Source organism: Pinus tabuliformis, chromosome 2_1 (genome assembly GCF_031772625.1).
Source record: "Pinus tabuliformis cultivar Carrire ecotype Pingquan chromosome 2_1, CPIR1, whole genome shotgun sequence".
Classification (NCBI taxonomy): domain Eukaryota; kingdom Viridiplantae; phylum Streptophyta; class Pinopsida; order Pinales; family Pinaceae; genus Pinus; species Pinus tabuliformis.
Genome location: NC_142299.1, coordinates 383,243,853 through 383,261,089, shown reverse-complemented (window position 1 = coordinate 383,261,089; position 17,237 = coordinate 383,243,853).

The following is a 17,237-nucleotide window of genomic DNA, read 5'->3' as shown; positions in this document are numbered from 1 at the left end:
TATTATAGTCATTGTTGACTATTTTATAAAATGGGCCGAGGCGATGCCTACATTAAAAAACAACGGCAAAAGGACTGCTCTTTTCTTTTTTAATCATGTAGTTTCTAGGTTTCGTGTTCCACAGGCTATAGTCACAGATCATGGATCGCATTTTCGCAATCACATGATGGTTGAATTAACTACCAAATTAGGACTGTCCCACGATAGTTCTACTCCATATTATCTGCAGGCTAACAGACAGGTTGAGGAAATAAACAAAGTCCTTAAGCGCATACTGCAAAGAATGATTGGAGTCCACAAACGGAATTGGCATTTAATCCTGTACTCAGATCTCTGGGAATATAGGACTTCAGTGAGAAATGCGACAGGATTTATGCCTTTTTAGTTGGTGTATGGTCTAGAAGTTGTCTTGCCAATTCAGTGAGAAATCTCATCCCTCAAGCTTGCAATTGATCTGCTTCCTGAAACTTCTAAGGAAGAGGCTCATTTCTTGGAACTAATACACCTGGATGAAACCCGTCGTGATGCCGTGTTAGCTAATGAAGCACATAAGAAACGTGTCAAGGTGAAATTTGACAAAAATGTCAAGCCTCGTGTCTTCTCAGAAGGTGACCTTTTCTTGCTTTATGATCAGGACTCTGAGAAATTAGGATTGGGTAAATTCAAACCATTATGGTTGGGCCCCTACATTGTTAAACGGGTATTGAAAAAGGAGCCTATGAGCTAGTCGATTATGATGGAATTCCACTGTCGTAGCCCTAAAACGGGTTGTATCTTAAATGTTCTTATGCTTGATTAAGTGTAGTAAACTCATTGTACATTTGCCTTTATTGAATTTTTGTTTTTTCTTTTAGAGTTGTCATTTTGGTTAGGTAATCCACTTCGCATTTGTTGTAGATGTCAAGCTTTTTGGAACCATTTGTTGGGTATGCCGACGGAGCTAGTCATAGTACGCAGAACCTATCTTCTACATCCTGGGCCATTTTCGCTCCAAGCGGCGAGTTAGTGAGTTTCAGGGGGATATGTATTGGCCGATCGACGAACAACATCACTGAGTATAGCACGTTGATTGAACTTATCTCTGATGCCATTTCACATGGCATACGCCGACTGGTTGTCAGGCTAGATTCACAACTCTTCATTCTACAACTTACTGGCGTTTATTCTGTTCAGAACCCAGCTATTTGTCGCATGTTACTAAGAGTCAGGATTTTGGAAAGACATTTTTATTCCATTCAATATCAACACATTTCTAGAAACTTAAACACATTGACTGATTCATTAGAAAACTATGTGTTAGATAGACATTTGCAACATTTGTAAAGAAAGCATTTCACATCAACATTTGCATCAGGATTGCATAACTTAACCAAAATAAAACTCCAAAAATAAAAAATATATAGATATTTATAGTTTTTACAAAATGTTTTGTGTCCAAGACAAAATCGGTCATCTGACCAAGAAACTCAAAATGAATGCAGAAAAGCATCCTAGACTAATGATGCTAGTGATAACATGTCACCGCCTGTGCAATCATGCGCAAGAGCCTGGTCCATCGACTCGGCACACCAGTAGTATGGTGTTGTAACCTCAAAGGTAACTCATTGATCCTGACATCCTAAATACCGAGAGTGAGGCCCTCGATCTAATCCTGTAGCACTGCTAGAGTTTCTGATATGTCCAGGTCCCGAAGGATGGCCCTCCCTACAGCCTCTCCTGCTAGAGCATCATCTGCCGCCCGCGGGCGTGCCACTGGTTGCACTGGTCCAATATCTGCACACACATATAAGTTTGATTAGTCTTGGTAACATTTAAAAACACAAAAACATTATAAAACTGATAAACAAATATGTGGTTGAATCATTTTACCTATAGCACTCCACTGCTCACCAGCTGGTAACGCCAAATCTGGGTCACCTCGGAAATCCATCCCAATGTATGGATACTCTGCAAAGACCATCTCCTGATGGTCGAACCACTCGAAAAAGGCATCAGAGAAGGAAATCTGTGACTGACCGGCATGTCTAGCCATAAGATCAACCCATCTCTGCATTCGTGGTTCCCTCGGTGCTAGAAATCCCAGTGAAATGTTCTGAGGCTACATTAGTGGAATCCTCTCCAAAGCAAAAGCAGTCAATATGGAACCATAGCCAAAATTCTTGGTTCTTCCATTCTTTACTTTGGAGAGTTGTTCTTTTATGACAGGAAGTACCGCCTCGCACCAGTTGAACACCTTCAGTTCCAGGCATTCCAGGGTGTACTGCATGTAAGATCTGTTTGCCAAGTGTAAAGCCGCGCTGCCAGCCAATCTAGAAAAGGTAAATCAGTGACATCTCAGATATTGATCTTGCCATCTCTGTTGGGCTGAGATCCATCTCTGTAGAACTGATGAATATAGTCTTTCACGGATTCACCTCCATGAGCGAATCCTGATAGTGAAAGAGGGGCACCACGCCTTGAAAACCCCGTCAGAAAGTAAATATCCTCGACTGTCAATGGAATAGATTTTCCTCTGATCTGGAATACCTGGTCAATCGGATCCCAAGAATCAAGAAAATACTACAACAAACTGATTTGTTGCCTCATGCTGGATATGCGAAAGAACTTCAGCAAGCCACAGTTTCGTAATGCAGCAACTGTACCCTGGTCATGTAAGGAAATCATGTCCTCTTCTTCATGTTCGCGTTCACGCCATGTGACAACCATCTTGATCCAACAAAAATCTGAAATGCAAACAAAATATGAGTTAGGATCCAAATTTGAGCAAAAACAGGCAAAAATTTGATGAAAAATCACTGTGTAAAGATGCCTTTCTGCGCCCATCGCACCCTGCCCTTGAGCAAGGTGAGATGCATACTAACTGGCCAGTGTACAACTTAGTATGCATCGCACCTTTCGATGCAGACTAGGTGCGATGATTGGGGAACGAAATCTTCAAACCCCAAGGGCCCAGAAATGTGGAAAAACTTGCTCAGAATCAAGAAAAGATGGAATGAAAATGAAGAGCTCAGGGTTAGCTCCTACTTGGTCCTGACGGTGTGGAGAATAGTCCACTGGATCTCCCGAAATCAACTGATGAAATTTGAGGGGGAAAACCACTCTAGAGCTCCAAAATCCCAAATTTGAAATGAAATGATGAAAGTGAAAGGTAAAACTACTTTTATAATATACTATTCACGTACTTCAAGTAAAATGTTAGTTTTAATTCATTTTTCGTACATATATATGTATTTCTAATCAATTTGATGGAGTGATTGAGCAAGTTGAACGACTGAAAAAAAATCTAATGTGCTAAACAGTAAATTGAACATCTTTGACCACCAAACCGAGCATAGTTCCCCCATGGTTTAAGCTCATTCAAAAATAAACCCACCACCGAGCATAGTTCCCCACGGTTCAAGCTCGTTAAAAAAATGAACCCACCTTCAATAAATAACCTTTGTGATTGCCATGCTATCAGCCTTTTGAGCCTTGGTTGTGTACCTCCCATTACCTCCATTCTTTCGGCCGATCATATGCTTCCACTTGGTTGTTTACCCTTTTTGAGGAACATCTGCGACGAGTGGTCTTATTAGCCAACCTCTTCACATCACCATGTTTTGAGAAGTTCCAAGCTTACTCGAAACTAGTTGATACCATAGACACCACTCGTTCCTCAAAAAACGAGTCTCCTTTAAACTCTTTTTAGACTCGTTAAATATGAAAATATTGTCGAGCAATTGGCCTTTCCAGCTCGTTAAAGTGATTGGGAGTGCCATCCCTGCTATATATTTTAATCTTTTTTCGGACCTGAGGGATTATCTCACGAAAAAGTTTGAGCGCTTGTATTTTTCGACTCGTTAAAGTGATCATAAAAGTCATCCCTTTCATATTATTTTATCCTTTTTCAGACCTAAGGGATTAATTTATGAAAAAGAACTGCTGGAGTTTCCTTTTCGTCCCTTTTTCAAACTCTCTAAACATGAAAAGGACCGAGTTATCCTTGTCGTTAAACTCGTTAAAACAATAGCGACAAACTCATCCACCGGAGACAAGACAGAGTCCCCTTTTCATCCCTTTTCAAACTCTCTAAACATGAAAAGGACTGAGTTATCTTTGTCGTTAAACACGTTAAAACAATAGTGACAAACTTGTCCACCTAGACAAGAATGAGTTTCACTGTCGCTAGGCTCGTTAAAACATAGTGACAAGTTTGCCCGAAGGGCAAAATATTTAACAAGAATATGTTATCCTCCTCAAGCTTGACAAAAATAAAGAGGTATTGGTCAACAATGACTGGGGAAAAAGGGAAGAGAACTTGAAGAATTTTATGGTAGTAGGTTGCTCTTGAACATGACACTTCCACTCCATCACAATTATTGAGTCGGGTTGGGTTATTTCGTTCACCGGTCATCTCACCATTGGTCTTCCACACCATCCATCTTTTGGGGTTAACGCTACCAATCCATCTCAGTGTCGTCGATATGTTCAAGAGAAGTCATTCGGTCGAGAATTCACCATCCAGTTAATGCCTCATCCACTGTAATACCTTCAACCTCCATTTTTCATGAACGCCATTCCTGAACCTTGTGTCGTCAGATCGTTTTCACCTCCAGGAAATCATTTGCTTCGTTTCATGTCATAGATGTGGGATACATTAAGGCCCTCCTACGATGAGTCACTTCTTGTCGACATCAACTCATTATCCAAGAAGTTGACTTAGAAACAACCCTTTCAGTACTTTGAAGCTTGCATGCCTCAATGGCAAGTTTCTTACTTCCAGTGACAGGTTGACATCAATGGCCTTTGATTGAAATATTTTGCGTGGTGTTCAACATCGAATCATATATTCACACCATGTGAATTGTATTGTAGTACCTTGAGGTTCATTATCATTATCAGTGATTCCTCTCGCATCTGTTAACAGCTCACATTATTGGCTGGTAATCAGGCGATGTCTTTCCATGTTCGACTTCAGAACATCTCTTCACATGGATTGACTTGTACATTGGGCGAAGATTGAACGAGTTTGAAGACCCCAGATCTAGTTTCATCCATCAGGGATGTGATATATTCAGGGATATAAAGACATCAAATGTACATAGAAGCTGCGCAGACAGTCATCCAAGCCAAGGACGATGACTCTACACCTAAAGAATCACTAGTCTGCATTTGCAGACGACTATCTGTTCTATATACATGAAATGAATTTATAAAGATGAGCATGGGAGTTCCCACCTCAGCTAGATCATGAAAATTGTATTATGATGATGTATTTTATTGTATCTTATACAGGTCACCTTCCAGTTTGAAACCTCAGATCCTCATGATAAATTGTTTCACCCGACATCAAGATTTACGACTTCATGCTTTAGGGGGCAACTGTTATAGACATATTTGGGCACTTCAAGCCCAATCTTATATGTCGATAAACTAGGGCTCTTCAACCCCTAAAAGTGTTGTTTCATACCCTAAAAGATCATGGTCAACTAATTACATCATTCCCCAAAAGTTCCACCTAAAAAACCATCCAAAATTGGCCTAAATTGGACCATACTGATTGCTCCACTGTTAGGGTGCGATGCATACTGACTTCTACACTAGCCAGTTATGATGCATACTGATGAGGCCTTCTGTAGGGTGTGATGAGCGAGGATGGACAAATGTTCGAGACAGTTTGCTAAGTGGATGCTCATGGAATCTTCTAGAAACTTCTCCTATGACACTTGCCTCTTTGAATTCACCTAGGGATGAGTAAGAGATCCAAGAAATCTCCAAGTGGAACCAAATGCAACAAGTGGAATGACACTAATAAAAAACCCAGAGATGACTCACACCCTTGCACACATCTATAAATGGATCCCTCATCTGAGAGATCTAAAGGCTGGAATTTTGTGAATTGCAAGGAAGTGTTGATAGTTTGTATTTGAGAAAGAGCATTGTATTGTTGGTGTGATCTTGCTATTTCATGAGGTGAAGAGGGCTTCATGCTGGGAGGATGATGCTGGATCAGACAACTAGGTTGTAATTCTCCCTTCTATATAATAAAGTTCTTCGAGTTTTCTTCCATATAACTGTGCAATTGTGAATGTTATTATTTGTGAATGCCATTGTATGTTCATTATATTTTTGATTCCGTAATGATTATGATATAATAGATCAAGATGCTTTGACGGTTCTTTTTTACTGTGTTTCTACAGGTACTCTCCAAGCGGGATAAGTACAGAGAGGAGTTGAAAGCTCTGTCAAGGGGGAGAGAGATCAAGCAAGGAGTTAAGCGGAAGATCCAGGTTGGTTACTTTGTCTTTCTCTTATCTATTATACATAGAAGAAATCACGAATTGCTTTAAACTGTTGTTTCTAGGGTAGCTGCCAAACCTAGAGGGCTAGTTGATCGAAAAGACACTAGTTTTCCTAGAAACAACTTCCCCAGCAACAGTGCCAAAAAGTGATGAGCGCCAGTATTGTAGCAAGAATGCTGCAACTCCTGGGCTGCCAACTTTACTTTTATCAACCCAGTAGTTTGTAACAAACTTGGAAGCGTCAGTGCTATATGCACAAGTACTAGTTCTCACTGCAGGTTGTCACTTGTTCAGCTGGTGCAAGATCACTAGGAGCTCAAGCCAAATTCTATAGATTTCAGATGAAGCTATATGTATGATGAAAGAAAAGAAATATTACTCTATAGATGTTATTCTAACTACAGAAGAGAGAAAGACTGGAATGTAAAGCAAAACCTAGTGTTATAGACATATTTGGGCACTTCAACCCCAACCACATATGTCGATAAACCAAGGGCTCTCAAACCCCTAAAAGTGTTGTTTCATACCCTAAAGGATCAAAGTCAATTGATTACATCGTTTCCCAGAAGTTATCCCTGAAAAGCTGCTTAGAACTGGTCAAAACGGGACCATACAGACCGCTCCATGCTGAGGGTGCGATGCATCTCACCTACTACACACAAAGGGTGTGATGCATACTAAAAAGCCCTTCTGTAGGGTGCGATGAGTGAGAGCAAACAAATGGCAGAGACATTTTGCTATGTGAATGATCATGGAATCTTCCAGAAACTTCTCATATGATACTTGCCTCTCTGAATTCGCCCAGGGATGAGTAAGACATCATGAAATCTCTAAGTGGAACCAAGAACTATCAGTGAAATGACACTAATAAAAAACCCAGAAGCTAACTCACCCCTCTACAAATATCTATAAATGGATCCCTCATCTGAGAGATCTAAAGGCGGGAATTTTGTAATTTGTAAGGAAGTGTTGTTGGTTTCTCTTTGAGACATTGTATTGTTGGGTGATCTAGCTTTTCATGAGGTGAAGAGGGCTTTCATGCTGGGAGGATGGCACTAGATCAGACAACTGGGTTATAATCCTCTCTTCTACTACTCTATCAATGAAGCTATTTGAGTTTTCCTCCATATACTTGTATGTTTCTGAATCTTGTATTTGTGTATGCATTTGTATGGTTAATGTACATCTGATTCTACATTGTTTATGGTTATAGATCTCTATGCTTTGATGGTATTTTTCTGCTTTGACTCTACAGGTGTTCTTTGAAGTGGGACAAGTGAGAAAGGAGTGGCGAAGCTCTATCAAACGAGAGCGGAAACAAGCAAGGATACAAGCGAAAGACTGAGGTTGGTACTCTCTACTTCTCTCTCATCTATCTCTCGTAAAGGAAAACATAAGTTACTTTGGTTTGTTTGTTTCTAAGACAGCTACCCGTCTTAGTGGGACTAGCAGCTTTGCATGGACACCAGTTTTCCTGGAAACGAAATGGCGACTCCACTGGGGAACAAATAGTTTGTTTGTTTGTTACTGTTGTTTGCTTTATAAACTACAGACAGAGCCTGAATTTAATCCAACTAGCCTTCGAACTGCTTTTGCTATGCAACTGCGAAGTAGATCAATGTTGCTTCAGTAAATCTCCGGGTTGGTTTGTGAACTGAACATATTACTTGAAAACATCCTAAATGCCCTGGTGGTAGCTCAATAACCTCATCAGATCAGCCCCTATACTTTGTGTTTACTGTCTATCATAAGCTTAGCCTAAATCCCTGAACTTAGCTGGAAACTGTGGGTGAAAACCAAGCTCAGTCTCATCCCTGGTCCATCGCACTATCTATAACTATGAAATTTGGATGCATCGCACCTCCCGTGTGTTGCAGGTGGGATGCATCCCTGTTTCCCTATGTTACAAGTGTGATGATTGAGTGAGACTGTTTCTGCCTCCAGATTTTGGTTTTTTCTTCATTGTTTTCAGCTCTATTCAGTAGTTTTGTTGTCTATGATCAGTATATCACTGTTGAGAATCTCTTCCTTTGCATTATTAAGCCTCCATTGATAAGGAATTGTGAATGTTTTTTTTTATTATTATGTATTTTTCATCATTTACAGTCCTTTGCAAAAGGTAGCTTAATCGAACTATCGTCTTTTGATTCGGAAGTGTTGCAACCGTCGTTTTCAGTCAAGAAAAAGAGTGTCATAAAATATTCCTCTTTTAGATAGTCGATTACACTTTTGCCATTGTATTTGATTTGAATTATTAGTATTTGAAGTGTCTAAAGTAGTTTCCATTCAAAATTGAAAGTGTCATCTTAGTATTCCTTTCTTTTTGAAAAGAGAAAATTGTTAGTACTATCGCTTTGAAAGGAAAATAGTTCAGATCTGTACTTAGCATTCTTTTTTTCATTCACACATTAAGAAAGTGGAAAAAATACATGCATGTGCATTTGCATTTAGAATGCATGCGGAAATTGATTTAGGAAAAGTGCATTTAGTGTGTGCTCTCTGCTCTATGTTGAAAGAATCGTATTTTTCTTTCCTTAGTAGCTAGGATTTTCATTGCTAAAAGAAAATAAACGACTGTTTATCATTTTAGATTGCATATTTAGGAGTTGTACATCTACATCACGCGGTGAACCTTGAAAGGAAAACTTCTTAAGAAAGATCAACTTTAAAATAAACCTCAATGAACATAAAAACGCTTTGGAACCTAATGCACAACATCTAGAAGTCTAGGCTAGAGACGTATTCCAGTGTCGTAAAGCCTGGTAACTATCGTTTTCATCGTAGGTTGGGTGATTCCTCCTCTTTGATATGACAAGTGCCAGTATGGACTTGTGCTCCCACGTACTGTCGAGTATATATTGGGAGACCACAATAGGCTGATATCCTTTATCCTTAGGAAGCCGTGTCTACTGCCCTATCGATCGCAATGCACTGAACACAACATTCAGGAAGATTGACTACCGTACGTAAAGTCCTCGGTAATTTCTCTATAATTTACCACCGAGGTGTATATTGTAGTTTTGAAATTGGTTTGGTAATCCCTCTGTTTAGATTTCCAGAGTAGTCACTTTTGTTCCGTTTCAGACTCCTTAAAATAAAAGGTCCATCTGAGCACTTGTCACTTCAGGCTCATTAAAAATCAAAGGCGACTAGAGTCATCTTTAGCTTTTTCTCAACTCTTAAAAATTGAAAAAGAAAGTTGTGTCAAAGCGTCACAAAATTTATTTTAATCGGAATAACATCACTGTTCCCTCGTTGGTCTTAGGTTGAGAAAATGGAGTCCACCAATCAAGGATTTCCCCTTGGGGGAAATCCTAGTCCCTTCTCTTCTTGGGGAGATGTTGGTGCTCCACATATGGCTACATTGTCCCTTCCAGGACTCACAATTGGCTTGCTAGTATGGCTACTCTCGACCTTTGTCGTTCAAAACACTGTAATTCCTTAGCAATCAAATCAGAAACCAAATGATACTAGAGTTGTTCCCCCACCTTCTACTTCGTTTCTTTCTCCCTCTCCTTCTTCCTCTTCGCTTGGTGAAACTAGTAACACTAAAAACCAAGTAACTGAGAAGAAGAAGAAAGGGAAGGAGAAGAAGAAGAAGAAGCCAACGGTGAAAGGGGGAAACCATGCATCGTCTGGTGAAAATCCACACACTGCATCGTCCAAACCTAAATCTTCGTGTGTCATTTACAAAGGAGACCATTATCATCGAGATTGTCCTTGCATCCCATGGATCCTAAGGGACTGGTCTCCCCGTTTGCACAATCCGGTGTCTTCAACCTCTGATGATCATGTTGAGAGTACACCATCAACTAGTGACAATGAAGTCAGTGGATAGAAAGGAAGATCTAGATTTCCTTGTAGGCTGTGTGGATGCAATCATGCCCTCCACCATTGTCCCTTCTTGGACGAAGCGAAAAGAGTCTTGGATAACCATCCTGCTTCATCGTAGCGACTTCCTCCTGGATACAAGAAACTCTTTCCAAGTCCATCGCTAGTTGAAAATCTGACTGACACACCTCTGTTTTTGGTCGAAGCATCTATAATTGGAGATAAACCCTCTGAGTCCACACCGGACCAAAGTCAATAGGTCGAGACGGCAGTCGACCCAGTCTTGTCTTCAGAAGGTCCACCTTCGGATGATACAGTCTCCAAAGAGAATGAGAACGACACCATTCAAAGTATTTTTGTTAACACGGAGTCAGATGAACATGGGGGAAATCTACTCATTCCTTTACCACTGGAAGGAAGTTCATCAGAGATTCATCTGGCCATTTATTCGATCCCTCCTCCGAGCAATCTAGTCATTTCCTTCAATTTGAATCTACTAGCGAGACCCCGCCTACCATCTAATGTGCCTTTCCGGATCATAATACTAGCTTACAAAATGATCATGGCTAGTACTATCATAGATGAAGGGGCTTCTGTGAGTATCCTTTCCTCAACTTCTTGAAAAGCGCTTGGTTCGCCATCGCTTTTGCCTGAAATTCGAAATTTGTCAGGCTTTGATAAAGAAACCAGTGGACCATTAGGGATCCTTCCAAATGTGCCTATTACATTGAGAAGGAAAACCATTCATCTAAACATGATGGTAGTCCAAGGGCCACTATATTACAATCTACTACTTGGGTGTGACTACATTTACAACATGGGAGCTATTGTTTCCTCACTCTTTCGGGTGATGTGTTTTCCATATGAAGGCAGAATGGTCCAATTTGTTGACTAGCTTCCATTCCCTGGTTCAAACACAGCTACTAGTCAAATGCCATCCCTAACTGGTCTCTTTTCACAAGGAATGTCTCATCAACCTCCAGTCCATCCACCTGATGATCGCGAGTGATTTGGTGAATGTGACTAAACCCAGGGGCACGCGCCCTGGCCTGCTTCGGCAGGAAAACCCCAGATATAAGATGTGTTTCCTCATAGGATATATGACCAATCTGACACACCTGTCTGTTTAGGAAAATGGGATCAGTCTGGAAGTATCATTTCCTTGTCGAAGGTTATGTGATTGGAACTGACACCATTCACCTTTGTCCATTTCGATGGACAAAGCCAAGGAAGTGTTTTGTCTGCTACACGGATGGAACAATCTTGCTAATGCAAGAACTTCTGTATGGTAACCTGGAAACTTTACTCTTCTTTATACCTGGGGGCATGCAAACATTTTTGTACGCAAGTGAAAAGTGACCAGCGTAACTCTAACCCCGTAGTTTTTACTAACTTCAACTGCTTAAGTTAGGTGATTGGTTTGGTCAACCATTCACCTTTGCCAGGACCAACAGAAATGACAAAGTAAAGGAGATGTTTCCCACCGAGAAACTATCCTACCTAACCTTAGTAGTTCTTTAACCCCTAGGACAGTAGTTGGTCGTTCCTAGCTTGCATACAAAAGGCTCTAGAGCAAAGTTTCGCATGGGGCAAGCTCCCTAAAAAATGAACCTACTAATGAGAGACATCCTTATTATACGACTGGCATGAGCAGGTTTACGCGAAGTTCAAGCTCGTTAAAAAATAAACCTAGCGATGAGCATATGTTCCCCCAGAGTTCAAGCTCATTAAAAAATGAACCCACCTTCGGTAAATAACCTTTGTGATTGCATTGCTATCAACTTTTAAGCCTTGGTCGTGTTCTTACCATCACCTCCACTTTTTAGCCGATCATACGCCTCCACTTGATTGTTTACCCTTTTGAGGAATAGCTGCGACGAGAGATTCTGTTAGCCACCTTCTTTACACTGCCATGATTGAAAAGTTCCAAACCTTACATGGAACCAGCTGCTACACGAAAATATCACTCGTTCCTCAAAAATGAGTCTCCTTTAAGCTCTTTTTAGGCTCGTAAATTATGAAAAGATTGTCGAGCAATTGGGCTCTCCAGCTCATTAAAGTGATTGGAAGTGCCATCCCACCTCTATATTTTAATCTTTTTGGACCTGAGGGATCATTACACAGAAATATCGAGCGTTTGTCTTTTTTGGCTCGCTAAAGTGATTGGAAAATTCATCCCTTTCGTATTATTTTATACTTTTTCGGACTTAAGGGATTATACTACGAAAAAGGACTACTGGAGTTTCCTTTCCGTGACTTTCCAGACCTCTAAAATTGAAAAGGGTCGAGTTATCTTTGTCATTAAACTCGTTAAAACAATAGTGACAAAATTGTCCATGCAGAAAAGAGCGAGTTTCACTGTCGCGAGGCTTGCTAAAACATAGCGACAGGTTTGTCCGAAGGGAAAATTATAGAACAAGCATATGTTATCCTCCTCAAGCTTGATAAAAATAAAGAGTACTGGTCAGCAATGACTGGGGAAAAAGAGAAGAAAACTTGAATAACTTCATTAGTAGTAGGTCGCTCTTGATCATGATAGTTTCACTCCATCACCATGATTGAGTCGGGTTGGGTTATTCCGTTCACCGGTCATATCACCATTGGTCCTCCGCACCATCCATTTTTGGGGTTAACGCTACCAATCCATTTCAGTGTCGCAGATATGTTCAAGAGAAGTCACTCAGAGAATTCACCAACCCAGCTAATGCCTCATCCGCTGTAATACCTTCACGCTTCATTCTTTCATGACTGCCACCCTGAACCTTGTATCATCAGATCGTTTTCACCTCCACAAAATCATTTGCTCCGTTTAGTGTCGTAGATGTGGGATTCATTAAGGCCCTCCTACGACGGGTCACTTCTTGTCGATATCAGCTCATTATCCAAGAAGTTGACTTAGGAACAGCCCTTTCAGTACTTTGAAGCTTGCATGCCTCAATGGCAAGTTTCTCACTTCCGATGACAAGTTTACATCAATGGCCTTCGACCGAAATATTTTACGTGGTGTTCGACATCGACTCATGTATTCACACCACGTGAATTGTACTACAGTACCTTGAGGGTCATTATCATTATCGGTGATTCCTCTCACGCCTGATAACAAATTTCATCATTGGCTAGTAATCAGGCAATGTCTTTCCATGTTCGACACCAAAACATATTTTCACATGGATCGACTTGTACATCGGGCAAAGATTGAATGAATTTGAAGACCCTGGATCTAGTTTCATCCATCCGGGTTGCGATATATTCAGGAAAATAAAAACATCAAATGTACTCCATAGCTGCACAGATAATCATCCAAGCTAAGGGATGATGGCTCTACCAGAATCACCAGTCTGCCACATAGATGATTGTCTATCCTATGTACATGAAAATGAATTTATAAAGTTGAGCATGGGAATTCCCACCTCAGCTAGACCATGAAAATATTATGAAGATAATGTATTTCATTGTATCTTATTATAGGTCACCTTCCAGTTCGAAAAACCTCGGATCCTCATGATAAAGCATTTCACCCGACATCAGAAGATTTATGACCTCATGCTTTATGGGGCAACTGTTATAGACATATTTGGGCACTGCAACCCCAATCACATATGTCGATAAACCAAGGGCTCTCAAACCCCTAAAAGTGTTGTTTCATACCCTAAAGGATCAAGGTCAACTGATTACATCATTTCCCAGAAGTTCTCCCTAAAAAACTGCTCAAAACTGGACTATATAGACTACTCCATGTTGAGGGTGTGATGAATCTCACCTGCTACACAAAAAAGGTGCGATGTATACTAAAAAGCTCTTCTATAGGGTTCGATGAGCGAGATCAGACAAACGACAGAGACAGTTTGCTAAGTGGATGATCATGGAATCTTCCAGAAACTTCTCATATGACACTTGCCTCTCTAAATTCGCCCAGGGATGAGTAAGAGATCATGAAATCTCCAGGTGGAACCAAGAACTATCAGTGAAATGAAACTAATCAAAAACCCAAAAGCTGACTCACCCTTCTACAAATATCTATAAATGGATCCCTCATCTGAGAGTTCTAAAGGAAGGAATTTTGTAATTTGTAAGGAAGTGTTGTTGGTTTCTCTTTGAGACATTGTATTGTTGGGTGATCTAGATTTTCATGAGGTGAAGAGGTCTTTCATGCTGGGAGGATGGTGCTGGATCAGACATCTGGGTTGTAATCCTCTCTTCTACTACTCTATCAATAAAACTATTTGAGTTTTCCTCCATATACTTGTATATTTCTGAATCTTGTATTTGTGTATGCATTTGTATGGTTAATGTACATCTGATTCTACATTGTTTATGGTTATAGATCTCTATGCTTTTTGATGGTATTTTTCTACTTTGACTCTATAGGTGTTCTTTGAAGTGGGACAAGTGAGAAAGGAGTGGCGAAGCTCTATCAAAGGAGAGAGGAAACAAGCAAGGAGCCAAGCGAAAGACTGAGATTGGTACTCTCTGCTTCTCTCTCATCTATCTCTCGTAAAGGAAAACACAAGTTACTTTTGTTTGTTTGTTTCTAAGACAACTACCCATCTTAGTGGGACTAGCAGCTCTGAATGGACACTAGCTTTCCCGGAAACACCTAGTAAACCCAAATTAGCAAGCTATTTCTACTTTTGCCAAAAACATTATGAAAACCATGAAAGAAATGCCATTACCTACTGAAGGAAGTAAACAACTTCTAACCATGCTATGTCTAGATGTAAATAAGCAAAAAACATTATTTTGGATTTTTATGTGTTTTTAAGTGAATTTAACATGCATCTAATTTATTGTGTGTGAGTGTGGCAACGAATAGGTGGCATTAGAGGGTGGTTTTGGAGCTTGGGATGATGTAGGATGGTGTGGATGGGTCCTAGGAGGTCTTAGGTTTCCTTCTGGAGGCTTTTCCCACACTCAACCTTCGAAAGAAAGCCTATAGGAAAAACTACAGGAGCACACAAGAAAACTACAACAGGAAAACAGGGAAACTACAGGAGGCCGAGAGAAATTTTCGCTGTTTTGAGGGTGTGAGAGTGGGTGGAAAAGGTGGATGAAGGTTGGAATGAGGTGTCAGGGTGCCTAAGGTCTACCATGGATCACCAAGATAGAGAAAGATGATTGGGTTTGCTCAAGGAGAGAGGAAGAAGTTCTATGAAAAATGAAGGAAACTAGGGAAGAATTAAGGTGAGATTTGGCAGACCTATAGGGCATGGATCAGATGGAGGGTGTGATCTCTAGTAAGCTAGCCTACTTCTAGAAGAGATATTTTGCATAGAAACCAAGAAAATCAAGCAACCATTGAAATGAATGCATTATAGGAAAAAATAGAGTTTTGCATGAAAATGGCCTAAACTATGATGCATAGAAGGAAATGCTGGGAAATGCTGCAAGGAAGGAAAGCATGCAAGAGGAATATTGTAAATTAGGAAGTGAACATGATAAAGAAGATCTATAGCAAAACAAAACTGGACTATCTCCTACTAGAGAGCTGCAAACACTAGAAGTCCTAGGAATGAGGAAAATCAGTGTTTTTGGGGCAGCAAGAGCGTCTTTGCCTCAAATCATTGTCCCAGGGGGAGGAAGAGAGAACAAGGCACTATTGCTAGCCTTTTGAATATTTTCTAATCACTTCTTAACCTACTACAGAAAGCATGAATGGAAGCAAACTACTAAATCATCAAAAACAACCTATTCTTAACCATAAAAGAAATACATCTAACAGCAACCAATCTAAAAACTGAAGTAAAGCATACAAATACAAGTAAAGAGGAGCTTGGCTGCTTGGATTGGGCCCTAACCCAAGAAATTTAGCCCTTTGAGGTAACTCAGTACTAGCTCAAAAAGGATTCCATCTTCATTATCAAAAAATAGCAAGATTACATAAAACTGTCATAAAATAGTAAGCTCGAAATTTGAGCAGAGTTTACATAAGCCAAAAAAATTTGACCCTAGTGAGGCCCTAGGCCTCTCTACTTATACATCTGAAGCTACCAACAACTTCCTTAAAATCAGGGAGGCTTGGCTCCCAAAACTCAAGATAACTCTCAATCATCTTCCACTTGCTCGACTGCCTTCTAGTGCATGATTCGACTGCTTGTACTTCGAGCTGAATGAAGGGGAATTCGAAGTGAGGAGCAATAAATGAGGGGGATTCCCTCCTATAATTCCTCTCCTTTGTCTACTTCAAGTTATTACTACAGTTTGGCCAGTAGATCCTTGACTTTGACCTCGAAATCCATCAATAATCTACATTAAATACATGTTAGACCACATGGCATAATAACTAACTCAACTCACCCTATAAGCATAAATATAATCAGAAAATCATACAATAAGCTATGATGGTTGATTAGACTAGGTTAGGAGGTAAAATGAGCCTATTGAATTACCCATTTATGAGGCTCATCAAGGAAAAGCATACTTTTGGAAGCAACATGTTGTGTATGACTCTAGGCCTCACACTATTATTATTACTTTGGGAAATAAGTTTCATAGGATACCATAGGTAGCACTGATCCAGGTGTATATTGGTGGCCACCCACCTATTCCACTTGGATCCCCACCATTGCTTATTTTAGTTTTCCAGTCTCCTTATTCATAGCTCAATTTACTATTTTTGGTAGCTTTTAAGGTCCTAATCATCCAGAGCCGTTTTGAGGCCCTAAACAACATTTTTTGGGAAACTTGGGGCCAATATGGCTCATTCATTCATTTGGTCACTTGAAAGTTGTAGTCCTCAGATAGATATTTATAACGAAGTATTGTGTGTGTCAAACGAAGATTCTATGCCAAAGTTACGACCCTGGGAAGTTGATGTACCAATTTACCCAAACGGGGCCCATAGTTTGGCGCTTCATCTCTTAGGGTTATGTTTTTAGATGTTTAGGGTTTTCCATTGTTTCTCAATAATAAATAGGCCTTTGAGCCTCATTCTAACATAGTTCAGAGGCATGTAGCTACCACATCTCTTCTCAAAGATAAGCTACCATCGCCCGAGCTAGTCTTATTTCCATTCTGTTTGTAAGCATATTTCAGTTTTTGATATTAATGAAATGAAGTGTTATTTATGGTACATCTTTGTATTTATCGTTATATCTGTAATTTGTTACGTTCCTGTTTAAATACAGG